The sequence below is a fragment of the Trachypithecus francoisi genome, unplaced genomic scaffold (genome assembly GCF_009764315.1).
Source record: "Trachypithecus francoisi isolate TF-2019V2 unplaced genomic scaffold, Tfra_2.0 Lachesis_group1, whole genome shotgun sequence".
Classification (NCBI taxonomy): Eukaryota; Metazoa; Chordata; class Mammalia; order Primates; family Cercopithecidae; genus Trachypithecus; species Trachypithecus francoisi.
Window position 1 is genome coordinate 183,645,706 of NW_022681454.1, and position 8,563 is coordinate 183,654,268.

Consider the following 8,563-nt stretch of genomic DNA (forward strand, 5'->3'; position numbering starts at 1 on the left):
TGAGAACTCGTTCACTATCATGAGGAGAGCACTAAGCCATGAGGGATCCACCTTCACGACCCAAACACCTCCTGCCAGGCCCCATCTCTAACAGTGGGGATTACAATATAACATGAGATTTGGGTGAGGACAAATATCCAAACTATATCATGTGCACATTTGGCCATAAAAAAAGGATAAAATTGTGTCACTTGTGACAACATAAATAAGCATAGAGGACATTGTGGTAAGTGAAATAAACTAACCACAGAAAGACAAATAGCACATGATCTTATTAATATGTGAAATCTAAAAACACTGATCTAATAGAAATAGAGAGTAGAACAGTGGTTTCCGGACTGGGAAAGATAGGGAGGAGAGGTTTTAACAATGTGTCATGTATCAAAATACCACATTATACCCCATCAACATGTGAAATTACCATGTGTCTACTTGAAAAAAAAAAGAAAAAAGAAAAAAGAAAATGGAAGAATCAAGATACTGGGGCACTCGAAGAGATAGAAGAGAAAGTGAATTGGCAGTAAGGAAGACAGAGTCTGAAAGAGCAGGTCACAGAGTGGAACATTAGAGTTTATAACGTTAGAAATCAATTTTTAAGTTATTGAAAAGTTAAGTTTACAGCCATGAAAGTGAGTAGATCAACTGAAGTGGAAGTAAAAGTCAATGAAAGATTAAATTAGAAAATATATTACTTGGCATTTAGTAGTTACTTCAGAAATATTAATAAATCTTAAGAAAATTAAGAACACCAAAGCATTCATAGTGGGCCATTATCATTATACAAATTTATGTGGTAATATTTTATTCTTTCTAGTGAAGGAAGTAATTCAACAGTCTCGATTATAGGTTAGAAAATGATTTCTCCAGCTGTTACCCACTGACCACATTTCATTGTATTTGAATTGCTTGAGCAACTTGTTTCCGGAGAAAATGGAAATCTCAGCCTTGTCTAGAATAACCTGGGTTATCTGTTTCTATAGGATGTCTGTGACTTTTGTTTTCTTTGTTATTTGCAATTCTGTTCGTTGTAGATTACTGATAGTAATGCAAATATTCTTCTCTATAGATATGCAAATGATTGATTTTGGTGGAAGTATAATTAATTTTCCTTTTTCCACCTTCCATCAAGAAGTCAGTTTTGAACCTATCAAGCAAATTTATTTCAGTGTTCCTTAGTACCTAGATATGTGTGGCTCTTTTAATTTTCCATAAAACTCATTATAACATCTTACTGGCTCCCTCATTAAATAAATGAGTTAAACAAAAATCTTAGACAAGTGTTCATTTTATATTTGTAAGTCATAATTTACCCTATTTTAAGCAATTTTCCTTTAACATTCCTAAAAATACAGATTCCTATGTCCCATACTAGACGTACTGAATCAAAATCTCAGGCATAAGGCACAAGAATTTGCATTGTTAGCAAGCTTTTCAAGTGATTTTTAGGCATACTAAATTGTATTAACCATTACCATTGTATTACTAATTCTTTTTTTAATTTTTTTTTTTTTTTTTTTTTTTTTTTTTTGAGACAGAGCATTGCTCTGTCGCCCAGGCTGGAGTGCAGTGGCGCGATCTCAGCTCACTGCAAGCTCCGCCTCCCGGGTTCCCGCCATTCTCCTGCCTCAGCCTCCCGAGTAGCTGGGACTACAGGCGCTGCCACCACGCCCGGCTAATTTTTTGTACTTTTAGTAGAGACGGGGTTTCACCGTGTTAGCCAGGATGGTCTCAATCTCCTGACCTCGTGATCCGCCCACCTTGGCCTCCCAACATAATATTTAATTAAATTGCATAACTACAAGAACAAGAACAAACGTTGTAAATATATTTAGGAATGAACACAGGTTCCTCTTAGAAAATACACAATTTCTGTAATGGAAGGAGAAATGTACAGGCATTAAAAGTAACTCAAAGGCTTTCAGTTTGCAGTGGACATCAGTCAATTAGTTGTACAGAGGTACCAGAAAGTGCTGACTGCAAATCAGTTAAGTGGAGGTCAGTTAAGGCAGCATCCCCTGTATCTTAATTTGTAAAGTGAATGTTCTAAAACTGGGTTCACCTTTGCTGTAAAGGACCAGATGATAAATATTTTAGGCTTTGCAAACCATACGGTCTCTACAGCAACCATTCAACTCTACCATTGTAGCAGGAAAGCCCCATAGATCCATGGATGTGCTCCAATAAAACTTTATTAAAACAGGCAGCTGGTCTGAGGGCCATGTATATATCTTGCTGTTTTCATACAGTTTTCTAAGTTGGTAGTTCCCTGCCTTTTTAACCATCAAGGATTACTTTTAATCCTCTCCTCTGATTTTATATTTCAAAAGCCTTAAGAAAAACCCACAAAATATATTTATTTTGTAATTTGGGGGGAATTCTTATTTTGTTAATAATTAATCAATGATATATAAAGGTTACCCATTAGATCAGTATGAAATAATCAACATTACTAACTCTCATGACTTAGTTCTGGATAGAAATAAAAAGTATTCAACTATATATATAATTTAAAACCTGTATAGCTTTCTCTGGTGTAAATATATAACTTTCGAGATTTTTCAAGTATTAAATACAACTTTTGGGAATCCCCACACCAGGCTCCCCATGATGACATTCAAGAATTCCTCAGGATTCTGGGAATCTTAGAATGAAAGTCATTGCTCTGTAGGAATGAATGAACGAACAAATGAATGAATGAATGAATGAATGAATGAATAAGGGAAAGAAGAAGAAACAGTGTGTCTACTAATTGTAAATTAATCATCAATGAAAGTTTATTTTATTAATAAATTTGTCAACTTTGAGTTGCCAAATCTAACAAGATCACACCTCTAGTCAAATTTTATTTTAGTTCATTGACTATACTATTAATATCATCCTGAAATACTCAAAACTTCTGCCTTAATTCTGTGAATAATTCATGTATTAATCACCCTATACACTACTTAATGAATGGAATGGTGCTTGGAATAAAGATAATTACAGGACTAAAAGGTTTTTCTCTGGAGGCAGGGCATGGAATTTTGTTGTCTGACTGGAATAAAACAAAATTAATCAATATTTTCTGCAACCAGTGGCTTTTGACTTAGTTGTCTATTAATTTCTATCAATCACTATAACCTCAGTCCTATTTCCTCCATTCTTCTTTTTGCTATCTTAAAAATTTGTCCATTTTTTTCCTGTTAGATCTATATGTTTCTCCTCTTTTCTTTTCTTCCAAACAACCGGACATCAACTTAGTACAGATAGTGCAATTGATCTGAATCCTACAGAACTCACTGCTTCCATCTACATAACTTACATAATTGTCAAGTGGAAATCACTCTCAAATTTTTTAATTCAAATTTTTAATTTTAATTTAATCATTTTTTATTCATTTATTAATTTATTTTGAAAATAATTTTAACTTATGTTTTACATTCAGGAGTACATGTGCCAGTTTGTTATATCTCATAATGCTGAGTTTTGAGGTATGAATGATCCCATCATCCAGATGCTGATTTGATATGGTTTGACTCTGTGTCCCCACCCAAATCTCATGTTGAATTGTAATTCCCAATGTAGGGGGAATGACCCGGTGGGAGGTGATTAGCGTATGAGGGCAGATTTCCCCCTTGCTGTTCTCATGATGGTATGTGAGTTCTCATGAGATCTGATGGTTTAAACATATGGCATATCCCCCTGGCTCACTTGCTCTTCTGTCACCATGGTAGAATGTGCCTTGCTTCCCCCTTCACCTTCTGCCATGATTGTAAGTTTTCTGAAGCCTTCCAGCCATGCTTCCTGTACAGCCTGTGGAACTGTGAGTCAGTTAAACCTCTTTTCTTTATAAATTACCCAGTCTCGGGTAGTTCTATATAGCCATGTGAGAACAGATTAATACATGAGCATAGTACCCAATAGTTTGTCAAACCTTGCCTTTTTCCTTCTCCCCTCTAGTAGTCCCAGCGTCTATTCTTTCCATCTTTATGTCCATGAGTACCCAGTGTTTAGCTCCCACTTATACATGTGGTATTTCGTTTTATGGTCCTGCGTTAATTCACTTAGGATAATGGCCTTCGTCTGCATCCATGTTGCTTCAAAGGACATGATTTTGTTATTTTTATGGCTGCATAGTATTCCATGGTGTATGAAATGGTTTGGAAGGTGGCCCCTATAAATCTCATGGTGAAATGTAATCCTCTTTGTTGGAGGTGGAGCCTGGTAGGAGGTGTTTGGGTCATGCGGGTGAATCTCTCATGGCCTGATGCCATCCTTGTGATAGTGAATTCTTTCAAGATCTGGTTGTGTAAGGGTGTGTGGTACTTACCCCTCCTCCCATTCTCTCTTGTTCCTGCTCTGGCCATGTGATGTGCCTACTCCCTCTTTGCCTTCCATCATGAGTAAAAGCTCCCTGGGGCCTCCACAGGCGCCATGCAGATGCCATCACCGTGCTTCCTGTACAGCCTGCAAAGCTGTGAGCTGATTAAATCTCTTTTCCTTATAAATTACCCAGCCTCAGGTATTTCTTCATAGCAATGCAAGAATGGCCTAATAATACAGTGTAGATGTACCACATTTTATTGATCCAATCCACTGTTGATGGGCACCTAGGCTGACTCCATGTGTTTGCTATTGTGAATAGTGCTGCGATGAACATGCAAGTGCATATGTCTTTTTGGTAGAATAACTGATTTTCTTTGGGTTATACACCAGTAATGGAATTGTTGGCTTGAATGGTAATTCTATTTTAAATTCTTTGAGAAATTTCCAAACTGCTTTCAACAGTGGCTGAGCTAATTTACATTCGCACATATTATGTGTAAATGTTCCCTTTTCTCCACAGCCTCCCAAGATCTGTTGTTTTTTGATTTTTTAATAGTAGCTATTCTGGCTGGTGTAAGATGGTATGTCATTTTGGTTTTGATTTGCATTTCTCTGATGATTAGTGATGTTAAGCCTAATCTTTGCTGCCAAAATACTGGGAAAATAGTGTGTCACTTGTCAAAATAGTTTTACTTTGCTTTAAATATAATCAATTGAGTAGTATATTTCTTCCAGCAAAATTAAGAAGTAAACATTTAGAAATGTATAGTACCTTGCTGTTAAGTCTTTGCACAAGTATACCAATTGAAAATAAAGTCCACCTTAAACTTTCATTTGAAATGGAAGACAATTTTTAAGAGGTTAGGGGCTAGTAATTTGTTAAAGTCCTGAAGTTAAATTAGTTCAAGTAAATGCAAAGAATTTCCTTTAATTAAAGCCCTTTAAACGAACACTTTAAAGCATAGTTGGTTTCTCCCTCAAATCTTGTCCAAAGCCACTGTTTACAACTCAGTGTATCAAAGGTTTCAGATATGATTATGAAGCTCCCTCAACTTACAAGGTGCTATTTGTGACTTTAGATGGCTATGGCTATCATTCTGGCTTTTCTGCCTTTTGGCAACAATAAGCACACGCCTCCCATTTCTCCCCCACCCTGACTCACCCCTCTTTTCATTTAATATATACTTTTTCTCAGAGTGTTCTTACACATCTTTAACTGTAAATATGACAAAAGCACACAGTATAGTACATGTGCCACATGTACAAATGTTGTATCTAGTCATACAATTTTCCTTTTAAAAAAGAAATATTTTATTTTCAAAAAGCAAAGACTCTAGGAACCTTTCCTAGCTGCCAGTCATAAAAACATAAATTCCTGGTTAGTTTCCCAAATTTGCCTGACCATAAGAACCACTTGTGATATATGTCAAACACATGTATTCTGAGTCTCATCCATGATCTGAATCAGAATCTCCAGGTGAGAGGCCTGGGACTACACATTTTAAACAAACGTCCACAGTGATTATTATTGATTTGTTTTTCTAAGACCACCAGAGCGAGCACAAAAGAACCAGCGAGTAGGCAAGGCTAAAAGCAAAACTGCAAATTTATTCTTTGGTCATCTAGCTCCAGAGAAAAAGGTATCGGGGTGAAGTCTGTTGGCCTCCAGCAAAGGAGGCCGAGAGAGTCACCAGTAGAGCTCTCGGGCAGAGTTCCTAATGCAGTCCCGACAAAGGTAGGGGCTGAGGAAGCCCGCCCCGTGCATCTGCCAGGAGTGGCTTTTCTAGGAGTGGAAGGGCAATAGGCGGGGCACGGACATGTCGGGGGGGGGGGGGGGAAGGCACCGCAGGTGCCACCAGGTAAATCTTGATCTCTTCGGATTGACATCACCTGGCGCATGCCTGGTTGGTCTGCACCTTCCCTGGCGCCAGCTGCATCCTCGCGCACACGGGGAAAAGTTGGTGATGAAAAACCCGGAAATGCACCATCTTGCCTCCGTTCGTCAAAACATTCCAACCTTTTATTGGTAATAGTGATAAGGGGCGCCGTGGTCTGTCTGGCTACTTCCTGCTGTTAAGGGGCGTCGTCAAGGTTGGGGCCCATGGTCGGCATTTGGACGTATGGATGAAGAATAAAATAAGGCACAGTATTAGCATAGGAATGAGGAATGGAAGCATTTGTTGGAATAGGGGCAAAACCCAGAAGGAAGGTCCCAGCAAGGTTGAGGAGTATGAGATAGTTAAGAAAATTTAGTAAGTTTGAGGCGAGTGGGGGAAAGCCAAACTGATTTCCACTGATTGCTTTCGGTAGGGGCCCTTTTTAGCTGAGAATGAGGAACGAGTGCGCAGAGTAGTTGTTGGCCAGGCAGCAATTAAGGAGTGGAGTTTTTGTGGAGTGGATGGCTTTCCGCTTACTCCTACTACAGAGATATTGGATGGAAGGCTAGGTCCAGAGAAGGACGGCAAAACAGAATAGGTAACCTCGCTGTTGATTAAAAAATTGATTGTCTTACCCGCTACCAGGAGAGTTACCCGCGGCTCGGCGAGGGTGATGGGGGTCCCCGAGTCTCGGCACCTTCAGTTGTCGTCGTCTAGATGTAGGAGCTGGAAGGAGCTCCCAGGATCCTGGGAAAGGGGGTCACTCTCACGGCCTTTCTGGTGGTCTTAGAAAAACAAATCAGTTGGTACCGAAGACCCAGGAGGAGACCCCTCCTCAGGCCTCTAAGGATTGAGGAACCTCCTCCTGCTCCCACGCAGCAGACGGACCAGGACCTGAGACCCGCTTCCCTCACTCTCACGGCCTTTCTGGGGTAAGTGCCCTTGTCTCCTCTTTACCTCCCTCAGCCAGAAATCCTGCGCAGGTCCGAGGTCCATTTGGAGCCACCATGTGGCTCGGGAGACCCGTTCAGGACGGAGACGTCCGCCTGAAGGTAATCTCCATTTTGGCTTCAAGAGCCTCCAGTTTGTCTCTGCTGGTTCCAAAGGACGCTTTGAAGCCAGGCAGGGATCCATTTCCATTTCCATTGTGTCCATTGTGTAAGTAAAGAGGAAACAAACGGGAAACCCCCCAGTCCAAATTTCCAAAGAGCACCCTCTTAGAGTGCCTCCTAGCCAATTTAAAAAACCTTACAGCTTGAACAAGATCTTAGGAGGAAGCGGTTAATTTTCCTTTCCACTGTGGCGTGATCGATCTCAGCAATTTCTGCCAGCGGCTAGGCAAGTGGTCTGAAATTAATTACATACAAGGCTTTTGGGCCTTATGCTCTCGTCCGGACCTGCCCTATACTCTTCCTTCTCTCCCCTCTCTCTCCAACCCCTCCCTTCCTGCCCAGACTCCTCCTTATCTACTAGTAATCCACTCGGTCCCGTGCCTCCTTCGGGGCCCCCAACTGGCTGTCTTGAGTCCCCTATCTCTGCCCACACCCTCCTACAGTGTTAGCACCTTTGTGAGAGGTGGCTGGGGCGGAGGGGGTAGTCCGAGTACATGTCCCTTTTTCATTGGCCGATCTTTTCAAAATTGAGAAGCGTTTAGGCGATTTCTCAGCTAATCCCACCGTTTACATAAAGGAATTTAGATACCTTTGTCAGGCCTATGACTTAACTTGGCATGACCTCCAGGTTATCCTAACCTCTACCCTAAACTGACTGAGGTTCTAACCCAGTATACCCGGTTAGATCTGGCCTCCCCCACAGGGGCCACTATTTTGGCATCTTATTTCATTTCTCAATCAGCTCCTGACATTCGTAAGAAACTTCAAAAGGTAGAGGATGGTCCTCAGGCACCAATACAAGACCTGGTTAAATTAGCCTTTAAGGTCTATAACTCCAGAGAGGAGACGGCAAGCTCGCCTTGAACAGAAGTTACAGCTCCTAGCAGCGGCTTTACAGCCCAGTTGTAACCCCAGGCCAGAGAGTACACACTCCGCAGACTCCAAGGCTACAAAAGGAGCCTGCTATAAGTGCGGCAAAGCAGGACACTATGCCAACAGGTGTCCGCAAGGTCCCCGAGCCCCAACGCAGCCTTGCTATAAGTGCAAGGCATCAGGACATTGGACCAGTGAATGTCCTAACCCTCGTCCACCAGCAACCCCCTGCCCTGCTTGCCAGCAGGGAGGACACTGGAAGTCTGATTGCCCCACCCTGAGAATAGGTGCTGCGTCTCCACGTGACCCCCCTTTCCCAGGATCCTGGGAGCTCCTTCCAGCTCCTACATCTAGACGACGACAACTGAAGGTGCCGAGACTCGGGGACCCCCATCA